The 23,766-nt window shown below is 40.9% G+C and overlaps 2 long non-coding RNA genes across 2 annotated transcripts; both read right to left on the reverse strand.

The window, feature by feature from the left end:
• Positions 1 to 2,886: 2,886 nt before the first annotated feature.
• LOC144588195 (uncharacterized) lies at positions 2,887 to 8,950 on the reverse strand. Its single transcript, XR_013543602.1, has 2 exons — positions 8,895 to 8,950; positions 2,887 to 4,946 (listed from the first exon to the last, which is right to left on the reverse strand). It is a non-coding gene; the product is annotated as an uncharacterized LOC144588195 (long non-coding RNA).
• Positions 8,951 to 10,501: 1,551 nt separating this feature from the next.
• Positions 10,502 to 20,624, reverse strand: LOC140705420 (uncharacterized). The gene is made up of 4 exons (XR_012084802.2): positions 17,485 to 20,624; positions 16,379 to 16,421; positions 14,381 to 15,003; positions 10,502 to 10,536 (listed from the first exon to the last, which is right to left on the reverse strand). It is a non-coding gene; the product is annotated as an uncharacterized LOC140705420 (long non-coding RNA).
• Positions 20,625 to 23,766: the final 3,142 nt, after the last annotated feature.

Raw genomic sequence — 23,766 nt, forward strand, 5'->3', positions numbered from 1 at the left:
TGTTTTTCCTTGTTAGTGTTGACTAGACAGGTGTTGGATAGCCTAATATCTGTCTTCACAAGGGAGGCAGTGGTTTGAAGATAAACAGGATCAGTCATCATAAACACTGAATGGCAACAAATCCTTAAAACTGGAGCAGTAAGAGCATAAAATATATTGTAATTATATGTGTTTTAAACTGCATAGTTTTTAATTGTTCTATGTTTTGAAATGATTTTACACAGCTCTGTACCCTTCTTGAGATCTTGTAATATACAGCAGATTATAAATGTTTTACATACATACATACATACATACATACATACATACATACATACATACATACATACATACATACATACATACATACATACATACATACATACATACATACATACCTACCTACCTACCTACCTACCTACCTACCTACCTACCTACCTCCCTGCCTGCCTGCCTGCCTGCCTGCCTGCCTGCCTGCCTGCCTACCTACCTACCTACATACATACCTACATACATACCTACATACATACCTACATACATGCATACTCAAGGATGTGACTGATGATTGATTGAGAGAGCTCATTCATACAAAATAATGCTCAAGTAGCACTCTGTTTTTTGACCTATTGAAATTGCTGTTGGTCTGAACTGTGGCAGTAAGCTCTGTTGTGCCTGACAATGGTATGCCTAAAGGTAGTGTAATCAGAGTCTTGGACTAGAACCAAGCATACCCATAGTCAAATCTGTATTTGACACTAGAAAGCTTACTGGGTGACTTTGGAGCAGGTTCTATTTCTAATCACTATTCTATCACAGTAGTTACATTGAAGTAAAAGGTAGCTGTGTGGTCAAAACAAAATACAAATGGAAAAATAGGCAATACCTTTATAGACCACTACAAATTTGATAACGTGGTGTTTTAATCCATGAAAGCTTGCTAACTGTATGATTATGTTTTACAAGTCTGTAAAGGTATTACCTGTTTTTTTATTTGTATCCTATCACAGGATGGAATAAAAATGGGGAGTGGGATCATGGATGCCACCTTGAGCTTCCTGGAAGAAAAACAAAATAAGAATGCAATCGATTTTTTTTTTTAAAGCAGCAAATATTATGGTTTGTCCAACAGCTGAGACCAGCCCAAGACATTTAAATACCCAGGGCAAAAGATAAAATGGTACACACACTCTTCATTCCCACTGAGGGCAAGAAGCTATGGTTGCAAAGGATGCAGAAAGGACACACCAGGGAAGAAAGTAAGCTGAGGAGGAAGTGATGATAGGGGAGAATTAAGGAATGGAGAGGGTGAAAATTGAAAGCAGCAAAGAGGGAAGAAGCAACAATAATAATCAAAGTGGCAATGCTTCTCCTGTATTATGTAGCAGAAGAGCTTGGGCCATCCCTGGAGGCAGAATGTTTCTGGAATCACTTTCTTTCATATTATGAATCTACTTAAGATCTCTACTCAGTTTCTGAGGATCCATTTATTGTCCCTTTGCCCAAAGAAGGAATGTTGGTTGAGGGCAAGAACTTATGGGTGATTAATGGACCAAGACAGGGAATGCCTCACCACCACCACCACCACCACCCCAAATTCTTAGAGGAACGACACCTGGTCATGAGCAACCCTCAGATGATGAACATCCTTTATCTACCTGGAAATAAGTACAATGAAACCAAATGAGTTTTAGTTTTGGATAGACATGTGCAAAATTGCACAGGCAGAGTGTGTCAAAACTACACTGTTTTGATAGTTTGATACCTCTTTAATTGTACAGAATATTTGGGTTTGTATTTTGGATTTTGTTAGATATTTTGAATTCTTTGAGACAGAACTGTAGTGAACTCCCATGAAGCAGAGCAAAAAGTTCTAAGTACCTCACTAAACTACAAACCCCAGAATTTTACAGGCTGCAGCCATGACCCCTCAAGTGGTATCGGGCCACTGTTAACTATGTACCTTACGCTCTAGATTTCCAGATACCAAAGGCCAAGTCCTTTAACATACATCAGAGATTGCTTCATGAATCTGCACATCCAGCAGTGGAGAAAGTGTTGCATTCCTCCTACAACTTGTTGCCTTGAGCCCAGTCTAGTATTTGGACAAACTGCTGCTGCATCAGCCCATAACGAGTTGAAGGAGTAGCCCATGCCAGTAGAATCAGTAATTGGTTAAGAACAGTCAGAATTCAGTCAGCTTGATTGTTTTCTTCAGATGGGATGCTAAATAAAGATAGTACTAGATTCAGAAGCCGTTTCAGAAATGAATTGCATGAAAAGTTCAATGATTGCTTATTCTAGCTCCTAATAGGCAATCTAAATTATTCAGAGTACTTTAATACTTTTAGGGCACGAGCAGAACCCAAGCATCTGTTGAATTAATATAAGCCATATGCCCAACTTTGGGCTTTCTGGTTTAGAAGCTTAATATTATTTTTCATCCAAACCACCAGACTCATTTATTGTTCTGCTATCGATGGTCACATCTATACACTCTGTGCAGAATTTCCTCAAAGTAGAGAAGAACTCTTACTGGAAATAGCATGGAGAGAACCCTACAAGCCTATATTTATACATGTGCAGGCTTTCTTCACAATTCACTGAATGCTTGGCTACAAAGCATACAGATAGTAGGTATGATCCTGCTCAAGGACCCTATATTCATATGTACTGAATGTATGAAGAATGTATTGTTGGATCTGGACTCTTTTTTTCACGGAAATTAACAGCAAATCCAAAACTGAATTATCCATCAGAGTGCAACAAGATACAATGAAGAATCTGGATGTACATGTTCTCTTGCCTTTAAGACATTACTATGGCACATAGTAGACTGAAGCATGCCTACATGGCACATTTTCTAGGAGAGCAATGAGAAAATTTGAGAGTATCAGAAAAAAGGAAAGCTTCTAGCCACATTGGCTTTAGTATTCTGGGATTTCTAGTCCTCTTCCCCCGACCATAACTTTTCCCATTTCTGACCTAGGATACAATGTCTAGATTGAATGTTAGATGAAAAATTAGATTAAATACTATATTAAAATGGTCTGCACTCCCCTTATTAATTTCCACCACCATTTAAAGAAGATGAAAAGAAACAGAATTATAAATTGCTAGAAACCTGATCATTTTTGCTTGTCCCCCGTAGGTGACCTGGCTAACCTTGCAAATGACAGCCTTCTTTAAGACTCATGAGGTGGCCCCTTTCCCATTGTCACAGCTAATTAACTTCTTGGGATAATGATGGGAACTATTTTATTTCGCCATCCCCAAACACAGGCCCATGTGGAATGAGTCTACCTGAATGAGTTGAGAAAACCTCCCCTTCGTCCTCCACAAATAGAGATGTCCCGAAGTGCAGAAGGCATGACTAATGCAGGGTACCCATCACTTGCGTCAGCAGGGAGGCCTGAGATGAAAGGCTTTATGTGCAACACAGAGGCAAGGAGAAGTCTAAAGTTACTTATGAGCCAAAACCAATTGTACTCTCTTCTCAAATAAGGAGGTAGGTTATATTCTAACTCTAGCAATAATATAAACTAATAATCTAATGTAATATTTTTATTGCAGAACAGTTTCTTCATAATAAAAACAGTTGATGTGCCATCAATTCAGATTTCATCACAAACATCCTTATATATGCTATGAATTGAAATTTATGAGAAGATTAGGGTATGAATACGTACAAGAAAGCCTAGCATGAACGCAGAATAGAGTCCTATCATAGATCTAGATTAAAATGGCATGGAAGATTGCTTTTGAAAGAATACATTGTAACTGTTACAATACCAAAGCCTTCCCAAATAAGTAACCATTAAAGTCACAATTATAAAAATTAACTACTTTCCAGTTTCTTAGAAGTAGCAAAAATAACTACTTCAGTTACTGTGGAGAGGACTATCCATGATCGTGCCCCGTGAGTAAAAATACACCCTCAACATTTTTGACATAAGTATGCAGAACAGAACAAAAAGCAAAGGAGCCTCTTCCATCATTTAGTAAAACCATGGCCCTTTAATTTGACAGGTAATTTAAAAGTTACAATTCCACTGCAAAGGGAGTGAAGTTATCCCTTGTTCAGTTACAGTTATGCTATACAGTTATACTATGACAGTTGCATCTTCATTATGTATGTACCTTTGCAGCTAGTTACTTTGAAATAACCAAGTAATATGTGTGGGCACATGCACTTCAGTGGATCAGTGAGACTTGGATAGATCAGCCCCACAGTCACTGGCGGTATTCCCACAGTTTTGGGCAGGAGTGGTTGAACCTGGATTAGTCCAGGCTAAATCCAATTTTGGCTCCAATTAAAATAGGCCCATTGAACTGAATGGGCTGTGTTACTCAATGCTAATGAGGAGTTTCATTTATTCCAGGGAGTCTGCTGTAGATGAGACATATTGGGTCTAGCAGGAAAAGCATGGGCTCTGTCCCAACCTATGGCTTTTCCCAATACCAAACCACATATAAATCAGCAAGATTAAATAGAAGCTTTCCCATGGTCCCTACATGTGGCTCTTAGGTGGAATTACTCCATCCTTTTGTTCTCAGAGAACCAGTTAGAATTATATGCCAAGCACACCACTTTCTAAAATTTGCACTTCCAAGAGAAGGGGCTCTCCCATAAGCAGCTTTATAACTTAGGAGTTATGAACAAACAGCAGAAGTATATTTCTCAGCCCTTAGCCCCACCAAAATTCCCCATCCCTGCTTAGCTGCAGCAGATGTTTTCTGAATGGCCACTGAAAGGCCAACTGTGTGTATCTGTGTTCTGTGCCGTCAAGTTGGAACCGACTTACAGCAACCCTAATAGGGCTTGCAAGGTAAGTGAGGTATTTTGACAAGTGGTTTTACCAGCTCCACTCCCCTAGTGAGCTTCCATGGCCAAGTGGGGATTTGAACCCTTTTCTCCAGAATCCTAGTCCATCACTCTGTCCACTACAGCATACTGGGATTCCTGCCCCCTGCAAAAAAAAAAAAAATGCCAAACAACAACAGAGTTTAAAAGAAACAGAGAGAGGCTGGGAGGGAAGGCACTCACATTCAGGTCATCATCACATAACAGATATCATGCATGTTGCTACCTGCAGGGAATTATTTGCTGTAGCTCAGGAGTTAAGAGGTGTTTTGCGGTTTCTCTAGCTGCATAGACAGCTACACTACCAAAGGGGTGTGGCCCAGGTAGGAAAGGGTGTGGCCTAAGAGTCTGATTAGATTTTTAAACTTTTTTGTTATTTTTAAAAGTAGCTAAATAATAAAATGTTTCATTTATTAATTATCAGTGGGATCTGGATCTGATCCAGACCTTATCAGGATCAAGTCAATCCAATCTACAGTGTTTTCCCCAAAAATAAGACAGGGTCTTATATTAATTTTTGCTCCAAAAACACATTAGAGCTTATTTCAGGGGATATTTTTTTTCCTGTACAACCATCTACATTTATTCAAATACAGTCATGTCATCTTCTTCTGGTTGCTGCACAATGGTGGAGAGTGGGTTTCACTTAACTGGGGCTTATTTTTTGCATAGGGCTTATTTTCAGGGAAACAGGGTAGAGCATCCTGAAAAATCATCCTAGGGCTTATTTTCAGGTTAGGTCTTATTTTCAGGGAAACAGGGTAGATCTGATCAGAACTGGCCTAAATCGGTTCAGTGCAGATCAATCAATTGCATGGGTTCATTTATCTTTGTTTAGAAATAAGCTCCAGTTAGTTAAGTTCAGAGTTGTAGCTCCCACATGCCCGAAGATGCTTCTGTTAGCAATCTGGCCTTGTTCTGTTTTACACTGTTACTTACTATAAAACTCCAGTTCTGCAAAGGTAGAAAATGACTTATCATTATTGCCTGCTGAATGAAAATCGAGATACTCTTGATAATTCTCAGATCAACCATGGTTTGAATACAATACTTTGAAAGAGCACTCACACTGTGCTGACACTTGTACTTCTACAAAGGGCAGGGTTAACACTGGGATTCTACTGACTAAAGCGGGGAAAGGATATCCTGCAGCATTTGTGAAGGTCTTTTAGCAACAGTTTTCACAGCATCTCAGGAATACAAGCAAATTCAGGTTCCTTCCAGAGATCACAAGGTCAGAAATTCCAAAAGGGATTGTGGACTTTGAGAACTCATTAATAAACAAACAAACCAGGCCAGCTACTGGCTCCTTCTCTTTTTTTAACCCATTTTTGCTAAGCATTCGTACAATCAGAAGACAGATTTTAAAATAGAGAACACAAGGCAAAGTTAACATGATGCAAATGAACTGAGCAGAGAACAAACACCATCTTCTGTATCCTAGGAACAGATTTTTCTACTTCAGTGTGCTTTTCAAACAGTAATTGCTTGGGTAGGGCTAGTTCAAATGGATTCAAGTACAACTTCAGATAATAAATTAAAAGGCTTTCTAAGCAATTAGGAGTGTAACAACACGGTCAGATACCACATAATTTGCTCCACTTATAAAATGGGTGAATTCAAAGTGTTTTTTTCTTCTGACCACATGATGCAAAAGCTGAAACAAATTGGTCCAGCCATTTTTGCTTCCAGTGTTGTTTTTTTCTTCTGCTGCTGGAGAACTTCAACTTTTTCAGCCTGGAAAGATTTGAACAGATTTTTCCCAATGCAAGTTTTCATACATTCTTGAAAAAACAGGGGTGTGTCTGTAGGTGGCAACATCGGCAGTTGGAGTGTGATGTTCAGGACCAGGGTGGGATGGGACATGCAAAATCAAAGCACTGTGATGATTGTTTACTGTCAAGCTACTTTCTCATTAAAAGTTTTATACCACTACATTTCTGAAAAATGTTTCTATAGAAAAATAATATGGAAAGTCACAGTCTCAGAATACAGAACATCAAACATTGAACAGTAATTTTGCAAAATACATTATTCACAATTCAGAATGATTCCATATGGGATCACCACTTCCCATCACCCATCCATTACTCTTTCACATTACTTTCAAGTAATGCAAGCAGGAATTACTGATCTCTGGTGACATGTGTTTTTAAACTAGTTCAGGGAGATTATGTATTGAAGAGATGACACTTCAGTCACAGAAGGAACTTATACAAAAGTATATGTTGGAGAGATAACTCTTCAGTCACAGAACTTATTTTACCTCCTGTGATTTACAGATTAACTTGCTTTGTTCTATAATTGGTCTTCAGACTATAAGCGTGTTCTTCCATTGTAAGCTTGGTTTTTCAGACACAAACGACTCCCTCAATCAAGTCTCTTAAACTCTTAATTATATGTTATATGTAATGTATTTTGGCTCTCAAATCATACATTCTGGTGTTATCCCAATTCTTTAAATTGGAGTTTGGAAAAGTTACATTTTGGATGTTGACACTCAAAAACTGGGAGCTGTCATCTGAAAAACTAACTTTTCAAAGATCTGCTCTTTCTATGGATGTAATGCAGTGGACAATTGGCACAAATCATTAGGATAAGGTGCGACTGATACTAACAGGACTCAGGGAAACCTGAGTTCAAATCCTCACTGAGCCATGGAAACTCATTAGGGGCTAGCACTGGTAAAACCACCTCTTAAATATCTCCCATACTTTGAAAATTCTATTAGGGTCTCTGTACGTTGGGTGCAATTTGCAACATATAACACGAGTGAGAAATAATGAACTTTCCTTCTTCCATGACAAATCTCTCCACACACTGTTGCCCAAACACCTCTTGAAATTTCCTGGACAAAGTGCTGGCACTGGAAGCAAGCTTTGTTGTGAGAAAAGAGCCACCCTTCACCCATTTAAGGAGGGTTGAGTCCCTTTCCCCTTAGTCATGGAAAGTTGCTAGAGTAAAATGGAGGTGGAGGCTGATCTTCAGCATCCATTGTCCCTACTCTGAAACTTTCTTTTAGCAGGAAAGGCAAAGAATTTGAGAAACTGAAAGCAAAACATTTTGAAAAGGCATTCATGAGGGCAATAAGCCCCTCAGACATCTCAGAAGTCATTAGTGATAAATCCTCATTTGTTACATTTTAATCATAATTCATTAAACATGTACAGATGCTTGCAAGCCATGGGAAGCTATGCTTTTCCAGACCATACTCCTTCCCTTTGGCTCCAGAATAAACATAACAAGCAGAAGGAGAGGGAGAGAGAGATAACAGAGCCAAGTCCTGGCTGCTCGACAAGAAACCACAGGAATTGTACCTGTTTCTAGCTTTCATCACAATCTGAAACTGAAACAGATTCATGAAAGAATGCAGATGACAAAATATCAACAGGTTGCCACTTCTCCTAGATTTCACAGTTCAAATTACATGTCACTTTTATTAATACCTGTACACTTTTTTTTAAATAAAAAGATGTGGGAGATTGTTTGGGGTGACTAAAAGAGAGAGCAGAAGGCACGACACATTACGCTCCGTCAGATACTCTAAAATTCACTGCTTGCACATCTAGGTTCCCAGAGGAACCACAAGCAACCTTGGGAGCCCCAAGATGCCTCAATCTGGATTGCTCATTTAAACTTTTGCAGTAGGGTAGGGCAATTTGGGACTCTGGGGTGATGTAATCCTACCGTCGCCATCCACCCTAGCCAACATAGCCAACAGTGAGGAATGGCAGGACATCCAGTGAAGAAGATCCAAGGTACCTCACAATCTGTGATTCACACATGCACCTCTTGATGACATCATTCCCAGCCAACGAGAGGAGATAATGTGTAAAAAGCCATTCTTGGAACAAGTTTGTCTCATTAACACATGCAAAAGATTGAACTCCATTGCCAGAATTGTTTGAAAGGCTCAGTCCAGGTACAACTCAGGAAGGTTATACTGATACAAATTCTCTGCTCAGATATCTTGAGTCCAGAATAGGGGTGTGCAGAATCCCACTTTACAAATCCAGTCTGTATTTGGATAAAGAGCATACAGATTGGAGCCAACCTGCCATGTATCCTGTAGAAGCCATTCCAGTTCTCAGGTCTGTGACATTCGCTGTGTTTCAGAAACACCACCACCAACAACATTCCTATAAATGGGACAGAAATGCACATGGTTATGAGCCAACCGGAGCTATGCAGCATCTTGATTGGGTGACCTATCCACTCAAAACCCATCCAGCACTCACACAGTGAATCCTAGCAGCATATTTCAGTAAAGTTCAGTAAACTAAGCAGCGTGAGAGAACAAAGAAAAAGAAGATGCCATAAAACAAAATAAATAACAACAGCAATAGAAGTTTTATTTTCTGTCCTACTGTTCCATGAAGCTACTACAAGGGGATGTATATACTATGCGATAATTCAGTAGGACTCTTCTCTGTTGCCTAAGTGCTTAAAGTGTCGAAAGGAAATTGTGGGCTTCCCTGGTGGGTTCAACTGTCACATATGTTCTCCTTTGCTGCCAACAGATCAGTCTATTGTATTGCTTGTGACTTCCCCTTTCCTTAGTTCAAATCAGTAACCATCCTTTTAAACTTACAGATACCAAATAGGACACAAAGAATCACATAATGTCCCTACTTCAGTCTATTTGGACACATTTGTATGAAGACAATGTGTATTCTTAGTCCATGATAATTTGATTAATGTTTATGGTGGCCACCTAGAAAAGACAAAAAGGATGCTTGCACGTTTACTAATTGTGTGGAGGAGGGAATTTCAGCAGATGTAGCTTGACATTCAGAAATGTTAGACAACAGCTACTCCTGCTGAAATGCCCTGTTCCTTACAACTATTAAAGATGTGGGGCTTGGTGCTTTTCAATGTGGCCAGAGCATTCCTAACATCTACAGAATATCACAGTTGTCCTGCCTCCTACTATATATTCACAATCATTGTACAGTATAAGGCTAATTAGGGTGACAGGCTGACTGAACTACAATCACTCAGTGCCAACATGGTGATTTGAATTGTGTCTCTGACACAGTCCACCACACTGGCTACCACACACTCTCTGTGTTAGAAGAAAGCTGAAGAGCCCAACTTTGCCAAAACGTCAGTTCTGTGTAACACTTCAATAGTAACAAATGCCAGTCTAGTGATATACCATTGCAACATTGGCAGCAAGCCTTGAAAACTAGAACTGGATTCTTTTTTATCCCGAAATTCATGAGATGGCCCTAATGGCAGGAAAGAGATTCTGTAACTGTGCAGTAGACCAGTGGCTCTTAACCTTGGGTTACTCAGGTGTTTTTGGACTGCAACTCCCAGAAGCCTTTGCCACCAGCTGTGCTGGCTGGGGTTTCTGGGAGTTGCAGTTCAAAAACACCTGAGTAACCCAAGGTTAAGAACCACTGCAGTAGACATCAAAGAATTCGCTACCAATACACAGAACAGTGGGATGTGTAACCAAAACATGGGATTCCAGTTGAGAACAAGCTTGTATCTTCATCACCTTCAAAAGCATCTCTCTGAATCAGCATAGCAGAAACTACTGAATGAAAGCCAATTCAGTTTGTTCTAGGAAGACTGTAGGCAGCAAGGCTAGTCTGAAGTCAATGGAGTGACAATAGGCAAAACCCAAGCACAGCAAGTGATGCAATTTAAAGTGTATGCTCATGATGCAGTTTTTATTTCAGCATCACCTAGAGAAAGCAGGCAAAAATGTCATCAAATGAAAAGAATCATTATGCTCTTATCACAAACATATACAGAAATGATGTCCATACAGTATTCCTAGTCCATGAGGGAGATCACCAGGCAGAGTGGGAGAACAGTGACAGCCACAGCCCTGAATAAGCAGGAAGAGCTGCTCTCAGTGTTAGCTCCACTCTGCTATTGATTTTGTAGAAATACTTTCAGCCGATGTTTTCAGTCATTTTAGCTGGACTAAAGCTCAGCAGAATGTCAGGTCACAGCTTCCCACCTCATCTCACTTACAACTGAGTCATCAAATCTACCCCCACTTTCAAGAACTTTGACTGGCAAATTCTTCTGTGACTCTTCTCCCATCTGTGAAACAGTAACACTTTTACCCACGCCCTGAGGGTGTTTGAAGCATCATTCGGGAGCATTTTGGAGGGAGTCATCACATCTATTCCCACTTTCAAAAATGTCGATGTATGAAATTCTAAATAAGGAAAAGGTCCTTTTCTGTGAACAATGCCAACAAAAATATTTTGGCTCCCTTCTGTTTCTCTTGACAGTCCATTTTCAGGTTCAGGCCACACCAGTTTTCTCCAAGGCCGAGGCAAGTATTTGCTGCCTTCACATCACCCCTGAATTTACCTTTTCCCATAGACTGACTTGCATTTTCAAATATACTATTAAAGGTGAAATTTGGAGAAAACTCCATGATCTTTGCAAAATACCATACTTCCCAGAGACACACATTTCTGCAAATTGCATTTGCAGTCAAGGTTCTCTCTAAGGTGTGTGGCTGCATGAGCATGTGCTGCTCCACCCCAGCACCCACCCACCCCTCGCACAGGGCTCCTCCTCCTCTGGGCACCCACAACCATTGTTTCCAGCCCCTTTGGTTCTGGTCACAACGGGAACCCCATTTGGGAGGGCAGAGTCACACACAGGAGGGGCGGAGCCCCATCCAGCAGTGTTGAAAATTAGAGGGAGCATCATCCGCAATGTTTCCCAGAACCATAGAAACATGTTCTTCTTCTCATTTGCTTACTCCACCCATCAAGGTATTCCTAGTATGCTCCTTTCAAGATCTCCTTTACAGTAAAAATTGAAATACCTGTCTGACAGAGTTTTGCTTGCCATTGGCTTATACGTAGTACAAAAAACACCCAGCAACAAATTCATTTCTCATCTTGTGCTATTTTATTTTTGGAAGTGATCCTTACGATCTTGTTGCTTAGTGTAGTCCGTTTCTAGTAGAGTAGTCCCATTAGAATCAATTGAACTTACAGAGGAATTGAGTCATCAAATTTCCACTCCTTCAATGGACCTAATCTAGTGTGATTTACAATGCTGAACAGCAGGATTTCAGCCATAGGCTCCTGTTTTCTGATACATTTGAAGCAAGCAACAGTAACCAAATCATACAAAATTCTGCCCCTTTCAAAGCTTCAGTCTCTTTTGGATTGACTGTGTAGTTTTTCCTATGTGGAAAGAATGTTGGCTCAGGGATTCTGGGAAATACAGACCCCTCCCCAAAAAAGGAGATTTTGTTTTCCCAAGCTATGTAATTCACTTAGAAAGGTTTTCTATACCACCTGCTTTTTGGCTAGTACTGTATTTGGATTTCAGCATGCTTCAGCCAACACTTTCTGAATGTTTTAAACTGCTGCTATTTATTTAGGTTAGTGTCTGCTTTATTGTGTACTTTATTCTTTTAGCTTTGCTTGTGAAATACTGTGAAAGTTCCCATTGTGAAAAAAATGGGATGATTGTGTTTCCATTAAATAGATAAATACATAATCAACCATACATTCATACCGGAGTAAGCTTAGTACATGTTTAGTAGTTTAAATGGCTAGTGGCTAGTTTAAATGGCTAGGAGATCCAGCTGATAGAGTAATATTGATTTCAATGGTAACAACAGACATTGTGTTGGATTCGATGCAATAAGAGAGATTATTCTTACCATAAGAAAAAAACTCTAAAAATATTTTTAGAATGTGTATCCTTCAAGCTACTAAAGAAATTGTGCATTTTATCTCATAATAAAACACCCACTGAAATGTGCTATCATGTTTCTGAACATGTAGCAATTATCTGCTGCCAAAAGAACTGTTTTCTCTCCATTCTGCTTTCTTCTGTTTTCCAGTGTAAGAAATGGAGAGAAGGAATAAAAGTGAGTTTAAAAAAAACAGATTCTTCAACATTCCTTCCTTCTCTGTGTAAATCATTTTTAGAAGGAAAAAAACTGCAAATCCTTCCATGAAGCATGTAAAACATTACTAATTCTGAATATTGCTAATACAGTAAGATAAAATCAGAACAAACCACAAATGCATCGATCTGTTCATAGGAATCTACTCTCCAGATGGAATGTCTAGTCCAGGTATTCCCAACATTAACTGGCAGCTGCTCTCCAGCATTTCAGCCAGCATCCCTCAATAGTTCCTGGTGGTCTCCCATGCAGGTACTAATCAGTCCCAACCCTGCTTCGTCTAGAGTGAAAATTCAGGCTAGTCATAGAACAAGGAATTTCTGTACCTGATCTCATTGTCTATTCTAGCAGATGGAATGTGCCAGACATTGCATGTAACGACACTGTTGTAGTGCAACCAAAGGCCACAGGATTGAAACACCACTACCTCTTGCATAAGTAGGACAAGGTCGTCATGTTGCATTCCCCTTCAGGCTCCACTACTTCATCTGTCATCTATAATCTTCCCAATAGCTGGAGCTGGTAAGGATAGATTGTTCCAGTTCCACCAATATATGTTGTGAACTATCTCTGTTATTGTGCAAAGTATTTGGTGGCTGGCCTGGTCCTGAATGAGCAATCTAGGCCTATTAATTTTAAAAAAGAGCTCCTCTTGGGAGGAAATAATTGACATGGATCAACACAGCTGGCTGCATTTTGGGACACTCTTTGAGGGCGTGTCTACGGGCATCTGAGCAGCAGCACTTCAAAATTTATCCCTACACTACTGATTATATTTATACCTAAGTAAGTGCAATCAAGCTGTACTGATGATATGGGGAATGTTTTACTAACCACAATTGCCATTCATGTTGACCATTCTGATAGAGATGGGGGTATCCATATTCGTATATCCCTGCACAGGCGGTATTAACAAGGGTCCAGCCCCATGGGCTGGACGATCCACTCACCAATCTGCTGCGGACGCAGACTGCAAGATTCTATCAATGGATCTGAAGCATGTGATCTGCTCGCCACTCCTGGCAGGAGGCGGAAGGCAAGTTGAAGAATGGCAAGTGGATCGTGTGCTGCTGATCCATTGGTAGAATCGTGCAATCCGCGTCCGCAGCAGATCGGTGAGTGGACCATCCGGCTCCATGGGGCTGGACCCTCGTTAATGCTGCCTGTGCAGGAATATTCGTATTCGTATATGAATACCCCCATCTCTACATTCTCACACTAAAGAGAGTGTGTCCCAGAAGATGCTTTTCTAATGGCCTGTTTACACACCCATTTTTGAGTGGCCTGGATTGGGCCAAATAAGGTCACTAGGAGGTGATCCTCACATCTAAATAGCATACAGGTCTCAAGCAACCTTATTTGGCCCACAGTCAATTTGCCAATATTGTGTAGTGACTTAAGAAGAGAGCAGAATATTGGAAATAAAACACTTTCTTCACTCCATTTTTAAATTGGGTAACCTCCCTAGCTGGAAATGGGAATGCTGTAGATGTAATATAGCTTGACTTCAGCAAAGCTTTTAGTAAAGGGCTCCAAGATATTCTGATTGGCAAGCTAACTAGACGAGGGCTTGATAAAATAACTCTGAGGTGGACACACAATTGGTTACAGAATCGTACCCAGAGACTACTTACCAATGGTTTCTTCTCAAACTGGGAAGAGGTAACAGTGTGGTACCACAAGGCTCAGTCCTGGACCCAGTGCTCTTCAATATGTTTATCAGTGACTTGGATGAGGGTGTACAGGGAATACTTATCAGATTTGCTGGTGCCACAAAATTGGGTGGAATAGCAAATCCTTTGGAAGACAGGAACAACATTCAAAACGATCTTGAAAGGCTTGAGGGTGAAAGGCTGGAAACAACAGAATAAAATTTGACAGGGATAAGTGCAATTTTCTACACTGGGGGCTGGGGAACAAAACACACAATTCCAAGATGAGGGATACTTGGTTTAGTAGTACTACGTGAGAGAAAAATCTTGGAACTGGTGCAAATCAAGAGCTGAATTAGAGCCAACAGTGTGATGTAGCTGCAAAAAGGGCAAATGCTATTTTAAGCTGCATTAACACATATATAGTCTCCAAATCCTGCAAAGCACTAGTTCTTTATTTGGCACTAGTTACGCTTCATCCTAAGTACTGTGTCCAATTCCGGACACCACCAAGAAGGATTTTGACGAATTGGAACACTTTGAAAATGATGCAGACAAGTTCAGAGGAAGGCAACAAGGATGATCAGGGGACTGGAAACCAGGCCCTATGAGGAAAAATTGAAAGAAGGACACGTTTAACCTTGAGAAAAGAAGACTGAAGATATGATAGCACTTTTCAAATACTTGTAAGGTAGTCATACAGAGGAGAGGCAGTATCTGTTCCCAATCATCCAAGAGTGCAGGACATGTAAAAATAGTTTCAAGTAATCAGATTTTGGTTGAATATCAGGAAAAACTTACTAAGTGTTACTGCAATATAACAATTACCTCAGGAGGTGGTGAGCACTTCAATACTGGAGGCATTCAAGAGAAAATTAGATAACTATCTGTCATATTGATGTCTTATAGGCCTCTTCCAACTCCATTATTCTATTATTATTTTATGAGAAGAAAGTCATTTAAAAAACAAAACAAAACAAAATTAAAAAGTCAAACAAGAAAGGTCTTCCCACAAGCTGGAGGAGATAGAGGGGCAAAAAAAGAGATTTTCGCTTGTTTTTCTCTTAAAACTCTGATTGAGGGCCAATAAAAACAAGCAAACAAACATCCCCATCATTGACCCCCTCCTATCTCTTCCTACTTCCAAGTGGCAGTTTACCATTTGGCTTTTAATATTTTTTTCTTAGTGATGCAGTGCATATGCACTGCCCTAATACACTTTACCCTTCATGGACATGGAAAAATGTGTCTTTCATCTTAAGCCACTTCACTTGGCAACTGACAGGATGACTTACTTTTGGTTTGTTTCTAGTAATCACACATGCTGGAAATGAACCAAAACAAAAGAATCCTACCAGCACTGAAAAAGAAGCCCAACATTGGCCCGAAATGTGCAGGTAGGACTGCTCTGGGGGTGGGCTGATTCACTCCAGCAAAGATGTCAACTAATCACCTTCTTTAGGAGTGAACCAGCCCAACCCTACAGCAAACCAAACAGCAGGCTAAACATCCATGTAGCAGTCTCTCAGTCACCCATGCTTTTCTATCTTTATATTGCAACTGAAAAAATAAACTACCAGCTGTGACTGAGAGCCCAAATACCCAATGCTGTTGTGGACATGCCCAGTCTGCAAAGATTGGGTGCTTCCCGAGAGCTTCTCCTCCCAAGTGAAAGCCACTGAGCACATTTTTTTTTCTTTAACTGACTTGAGTGGAAATCAAAGCAGGTGAAAATTATGATGGAAAAACACATGAAGGTTTGATATCTGGACCACACTTTATAAACTTCTGTGAATGGCACAAGACAGTCCCACAACAAAAGAGCCCTGATACCATCCTCAAAGTGCTTTAATAATCATTTCCCATCATAAGGACACTCTGAGAGTCAAACCAGACAATGTGTTTAACATGCATTTTATAAAGTTGCAAGGAAACACGTTGAAACATTGTCTGTTTGGCATAGCACATACTTTTCCTCACCTTGGTCTCTTCCGTTTAGTGTGCTTTATTTTGTGATTGTTCCCTGGAAGGCAAACACAGATTTAATTTGCAGGTCTCCTGAAGCATGCCCTCTCTGAAACAGAAAACTATGACAATTGCAATTCTGCCAAAGCAGTGAGTGGATGAGTATTGGGCATTTAACACAATTTTCATCACCTCATTAAAGTACCACTCCCTGGATAGTTTGAATGAAGCCATTATATTTAAAGTGATAGCATCTCAATGTATTTAATGGTATAGGCCAGACCTAAGATTGTCCACTTGTGGTCTGTACACATTAGGATTTTAGAAGAAATCAAGGAAACAACTAAAATTTCTCATTTTGAATGGCTGACTCTGAACTTTAAGCACTGTTTTTAAGATAGAGGGGCGGAGGGAGTCTTTTCAGATGCATACATCATATAATATGGTATCTTTCCTACCAAAGAGAATCCATATTCTATAGTAATTGAAATGGGATTTTCCCCCCCATAAGAGGCAGATGCTCCAACAGTGTTTTCCATCCAAGCCAGCCTTTCCAACTGCTAAGGTGCAACATCCATCGTGCCCTGAAAGTGACTCTGATTTCATCTCAAAAAGCCAATAATGATGATGTAAGAAATCTTTATGGATTTAATAGTCTGTCCAAGCACCACTTTTAAATTTCATTTCTCATGCTCGGTTTGACACCCACTCCTTCTGCTGCAGCTCTTCTCTCCTTTCCACATTGATTACATCACTATGAATGATGGAACAGGACCCAGGCACAAGACACTGGCATTTGTTATGTTGGGTAAAATACAGCCAAGAAAGATTGGGAGACAAGCTAAATACTTCAAACATGCAATGCATAGTAAATTATTGTGTCAGCTAAACTTTTAGTGCTGTTCTTCTCAAAACTACATCCTCAGAACACCCATTCTCCAATCACCTAGAGATGCCAGGTACACTAGAAAGCTGTTACAGAGACAATTTACGAAAGACACAGATTGCTTCAGAAGAAAAATTTACCCAGTATTATCATCTTCTAAAATGTCCACCAATTACAGCATATGTACAGCCCCGGGGGGCCATGTACCGAAGGAGTGTTCGTGCCAAATAATTACCTTCTACATTCTACGTTGCCTTGTGTCATGTGATTAGTGTCGTCCATGAGCTCCAGGAAGCAACCAGAACCTCTGAAAGATAAGCATTCACCCCCCCACCCCCCAAAAAATTCCTTTTAAGGGGAAAATTTAAATTTGGGGAACTGTGGTTCTAGGTACTGTATTCTGATTTTCCTCTAAAACAAGGTATTGGGCTCTCAAACGTTTAGTTTTGCAAAATGTCATTTATAAAATGTTACTTGCCTCCCTTCTTGCCTTTGAAACCAAAATAACCTTACAAACAGTTTCAGTTTTATTTTGAGGGGCTGGTCCAGTCACTGCATTCACTGGGCTGAAACGCGGTGGCTCTCAAGCCTCCAGAATTTGCCTACCTCTGGCTTAAATCTGATATTATACTAGCACCCCACTACTGCCATGACAAAACTTTCTCTGTTACTACCATCGCATGGAGCTGTTACAGGGGGGAGAGGGAAAGTACACCTATATGAATAATTGATGTACATGTCCATAAATACTTTCTCCACTGCTAAAGGAACACTTAAGGAGTAAATTTTATTTCTTTTAAATATCTTTTTAAAATTTTGCATATATTTACCCCATGGTTTTTTTTAAAATTGTGTTATACATTTTATTATTCATCCTGAGCCTTCAGAGGTTATGTCAGCTTAAAAATCTAGACCAGCCATTCTCAATCTTTTTTGGCCATGGCCATAAACACAATATGAAAGAAATATAGGCCAAATTGGTTATATTGTGTAAGTCACATAAGAAACCTTATAAATGACAGCCCCCCTGTTGAGAATGGCTGATCTAGACAGTAAATAAAATGTTAAATATCCAGTTTCAATCCCTCTACTCTAATATGTGTATTACATTCTAAAAGTCACACCAATTGCAAGTTATACACTGATAATTGTTGATGCTGAAGAATTACGGAAAAGACTGAGTCACATTATTCTGTAGCTATTGTATGTTGCATGACAGAAAGTTCAGTTGTACTTTTGCCGGCACACCTTCTGCTATGTTCCCATTTCAACAGCATCTTTCTCTGAGATTCACATATGGGGAAACCATATAATTCACTCTTCCCATTGGTTCCTCAGTGCAGGTATTACTGGAGTAGTGTAGTAACATGCTACAAGCAAAGAGCCTCATGGCGCAGTGGTTAAAACGCTGTACTGCAGCTAAAACTGTGCTCACGACCTGGGGTTCAAATCCCAGGTAGCCGGCTCAAGGTTGACTCAGCCTTCCATCCTTCCAAGGTCGGTAAAATGAGTACCCAGCTTGATGGGGGGGCAATGTGTAGCCTGTATAATTAAAAATTGTGAACCGCCCGGAGAGTGCTTGTAGCACTATGGGGCGGTATATAAGTCCAATAAATAAATAAATAAATAAATAAATAAATAAATAAATAAATAAATAAATAAATAAATAAATAAATAAATAAATGATTCTCACACCACTCAGGAATGGAAAAAAATAAAGCCTTTCTTAGGAAAAGGCATGGGAAAGACAAGAGGCTGGGTTGGAATGAACATGACTTAAATTAACCAAATATTGTTCTTGATTCAGCCATTGTCCTGAATCTTGCAGTGTTATATTACTCAATTATATTCTTTATCCATATTGACATTGATAGCAATATCTCAGGTTCTCTAATGGAAACAATGTCCCAAGCAATAGATTTGTGTCCGAATTAAAACCTAGTTCCTTATCTACACCTGGCCACCCAAGAGAAACGTTCCTAGTAAAGGATGGCATATGGAGTTGCTTGGCTGTAAAGAGAATCATATGGAATACTGGGGTAGGAGTGGGGTCTCTATACTCTAGACATAGAACTGCTGAATAGCTCAGTGGTTTAAGTATCTGGTTGAGGAGCCAGAGGTTAGGAGTTTGATTCTCCAGTGTGCCCCCTTGGCAGGCGCTGGACTCCATGATCCCTAGGGTTTGTTCTGGCTCTGTAGTTCTAAGAGTAAGTAAGTAAGTAAGTAAGTAAGTAAGTAAGTAAGTAAGTAAGTAAGTAAGTAAGTAAGTAAGTAAGTAAGTAAGGAAGGAAGGAAGGAAGGAAGGAAGGAAGGAAGGAAGGAAGGAAGGAAGGAAGGAAGGAAGGAAGGAAGGAAGGAAGGAAGGAAGGAAGGAAGGAAGGAAGGATGGATGGATGGATGGATGGATGGATGGATGGATGGATGGATGGATGGATGGATGGATGGATGGATGGATGGATGGATGGATGGATATCTTTTCATCACTGCATGAGATTTCCTTGGTCCCATGTGTTAAAAATCAGCTTGCTTTTGTTTTGTGATTTGTTATCAGGAGGTAAACATGAGCTTTTTTTCCCAAATACTGTATGTCTGCTGCACCCCTGGAGGCATAATGTGTTATTAACTTCTAATTGCAAAGCTTCCATCTCACAAATTTTGACTTCATAATATCCAGGTGTTATATGAACTGGGAACTCCTTAAATGCTTAAAGATATTTGGTTGTCCTAGCATGAACTTTCTCCCCTCCCTGCCCTGCAGTTAGCTTGCTTTTGTTTTGTGAATGGTCATCAAGAGGCAAACATTGCATTGGAAAGTCAGGATGTGAGGGCAGAGCTCAGCATGAGTTTGTGTGTATATTCAAAGAATGTCAGTTTTAATTTGGACACAGATTGACCAGAGGTTGGGAAAACTCTTTTTTTTTTACTACACCTCCCAAAGTTTAAGCAGAGGAATAACATGGAGAAGGGCTGCTTAATTCTTCCCCTCTGGTCAGAACCATACATGCTCACAGTACTTTTCTACCAACTAACTGAGAATCCAGTGAGGGTTTCCAAATAAATGAATAAAGTGTTTTAGGTAAGCAATGAAAGTTCAGCAAGTGTCCATGGTGGTTGAAGGATTCAAGGAGATGTATTTTTGGGGGGGAAATAGCTTTCACATGCTCTGAGACTGAGAAAGGGGGAGTTTAACTGAACTGGAAGCAGCCTGTGAAGACCTAGGCTGTATGTTTGGCTTGGTCAGCCCTACCATTAGGCCCAATGAGTTGTCTACTTGGGACAGCAAATTTTAGATGTTGTGAAATGGTGGCAATGGATTTTCTCATTATTGTATTTAACTTTTAGAGAGGGAAAGGTGAATGTTGGGATGTTTCTGCCTCATGTGCTATAATAATTTGGCTGGCTTCAGGTGTTATCTACTGTGACAAACCCAGACCTACTGGGACCTGCCACACGTTAACTAAGCTGCCACCAACCATTCCCTATAAGAAGTCACACAGACCAGGGATGGATTTTTAAACAAATAAAGAACAAGGTTTATTTAAATCACACACAGGGAAAATAAAATGATCAGGTGAATAAGATTTAGTAACGTGGCTTAGTCTCATTCATACAGGCATACAGTTTGGTTCACACAGAACCCTTAACTTGAAGCACAGACCCTGAACCTATCAGTTCTGGCTAACCATACAGACACCTGAACCTATCAGGTTGGTACTCTGACACACAGTAGTACCCTGTCTGACACACAGACTCCCACACCAGCTTCTTCTTCCCAGCTGCTGCTTCTTCACATCCCAGCGTCTCCTCTTCACCACACAGGCTTCACATTTATATACAGTACAGCCCCTCCTCCTGATGTCCCGCCTTCCACTCCCCATAGGATGGAACTTTCCCTCCAAACCCATGACAGACAGGTAACATCAGTGCTGTATGTAACACCTCCCCTCTTTATAAGTTGTTTTGTAGGGGGAAAGCTAAGGTGCTTTTTCCCAAAAAACAACCTGGATAAAACACACAACAACAGTTATACATACCATATCATACTTACTTATACTTACATTCTAAGTTAAACATTTACCATTTACATTACATCAATTTACCTTTATTCATACAAACCAAATTCAAAAAAAACCAGGTACATTTAACCTTTTTGTCATCAATATATATACATAGTCCATGTTCTTTCGCCGTCTTCATTCTTCAGGTCTTCTTGACAAGGCGTCAGCAACACAGTTCACTGACCCTCTGACCACCTTCACTTCAAAGTCATAGTCCTGTAGGTTTAAAGCCCACCTCATAAGTTTGCTATTGTGGGTTTTCATTGTCTTTAACCATTGCAGTGGTGAATGGTCAGTGCACAGAATAAAATGTCTTCCCCAGATGTAAGGCTTGGCCTTCTGGATCGCGTAGACTATTGCCAAACACTCCTTCTCCACGGTTGCCAAATGTCTCTCACCTTTTTGGAGTTTCCTACTCAGGTAGGACACTGGATGCTGGTCACCATTCTCATCCTCCTGGCACAGAACTGCTCCTACCCCGCTGTTAGACGCATCGGTGTAGATGATGAACTCCCGGTCGAAGTCTGGAGCACGCAGCACTGGATAGTTGATTAACGCCTCCTTCAACCTCTGGAACGCCGCCTCACAGTCGCTGGTCCACGGGATGCTGTCATCAGTCTTCTTCCTCGTCAGATCGGTCAGCGGAGCCGCAATCTCGCTAAACCTCGGGATGAACTTTCTGTAGTAGCCCACCAACCCAAGAAATGATTTGACTTTTTTCTTGGTGTTGGGTCTAGGCCAATCACGAACAGCTTCTATTTTGGTCTCCAGGGGTTTTATCACTCCTCCCCCTACCATGTGACCCAAGTATTTTCTTTCTGGGATACCCAGCTGCAGTTTGTTCCCTCTGCAAGGCCTAGGCCACAGCACTTCCTCCCCTGGGTCAAAGTGCCTCTCCCTGGCTTCCTGGTCATCCCAAGCTTTCTTTCTGACCTTTTGAGCTTGCAGGGTCTCTGCTGCTAGCTCTAGGTTTCTCTTTAGGTCTTTCCTTAAAGAGTCTATGTATGTCACAACGTCTTGTGGGTCATCCTGGGTGATCTGCTCCCAATTTTGTTTGATCAAATCAAGGGGCCCTTTCACCCTTCTCCCAAATAAAAGTTCAAATGGACTGAACCCGGTACTGGCTTGTGGCACTGATCGATAAGCAAACAAAAGGGATTGCAGCTTCTGGTCCCAATTGTTTGGATTCTCTGCCAAGTAAGCCCTAATCATGCGCATTAGAGTCCCATTGAACTTCTCAGTTAACCCATTACTTTCAGGATGATAGGCAGTGGTTTCCTTGTGCTTAATTCCACAGATTTGCCATAAGCGTTTCATGAGCTTTGATGTGAACGATGCGCCCAAATCTGTGATTATTTCTGAGGCAAATCCCATCCTGGACATATACCCCACCAAGGCATCTGCCACTGTGTTAGTTTCAATGTTAGTCAAGGGTATGGCTTCAGGGTACCTCGTGGCATGGTCCACAATGGTGAGAATGAACCTGTTCCCCCTCTTTGTGGCCTTGGGCAAAGGTCCCACAATATCCACCCCTATGCATTTGAACGGAGTGTCAATCACAGGCAAAGGGCACAACTTTGCTTTGGTCCTGTCGCGGCTATTCCCCTGCCTTTGACACACATCACATTGGTTACAGAACTCCCTGATCTGCTTCCCTATGTCAGGCCAGTAAAAATTCTGTGTGATTCTCTGCTGTGTTTTGTTCACCCCTAAGTGCGCAGCAAACATGTCAGAGTGCCCCCTTTGTAAGATCATGGGGCGATACTTTTCAGGTACCACTAGCTGACTTCTGATCCCATCTCCCCCTTTTGAGATATTCCTCAGGGTCTCTCTATATAAAATCCCCTTTTTCTCCAGAAATCTCACTGGGGTTTCAGGTGTTAGCTGGGCGTCAGTCACCTGTTCAAAACACTTTTGGAGAGTGGCGTCTGCCTTTTGCTCTTGTCCAAATCTGCTGTCTGTGGTTAAGGTTTCCACCACAGCTTCTGAACTTCCCCCACCTGCTTCCGTCTCTGGCTCAGCATTACCCCCCTGAACTGTCCCCGTGGTGGCTTGTGAACGTGTAATCACTAGCACCCGTTTCACATGTTCAGCCAGGTCATTTCCCACGAGCACGGCTGCTGGCAGAGTCGATGAAATCGCTAGCCGCCAAACTCCCCTCCAGCCTTGAAAGTTGACAGGTACCTCCGCGACTGGCAGTGAGATTACCTGCCCCTCAATCCCTGCCACCTTCATGCTCTCATTTGGGATTACATACTCCCTAGGAATAATATCTGGATGGCACAGGGTCACCTGAGAACAAGTGTCCCGCAGCCCCCGATACTGACGGTCAAGTATTCCTACGTCCACCCCTGCTGTCTCAAACAACTGAGAATCTGTTCTCACCAGTAGGCAGCGCCTGACCTCTACAAGAGGACCATTTTCCTCAGCCTGATCAGCAGATGTAGCTGTTCCAGATT

This window comes from Pogona vitticeps, chromosome 3 (genome assembly GCF_051106095.1).
Source record: "Pogona vitticeps strain Pit_001003342236 chromosome 3, PviZW2.1, whole genome shotgun sequence".
Lineage (NCBI taxonomy): Eukaryota > Metazoa > Chordata > Lepidosauria > Squamata > Agamidae > Pogona > Pogona vitticeps.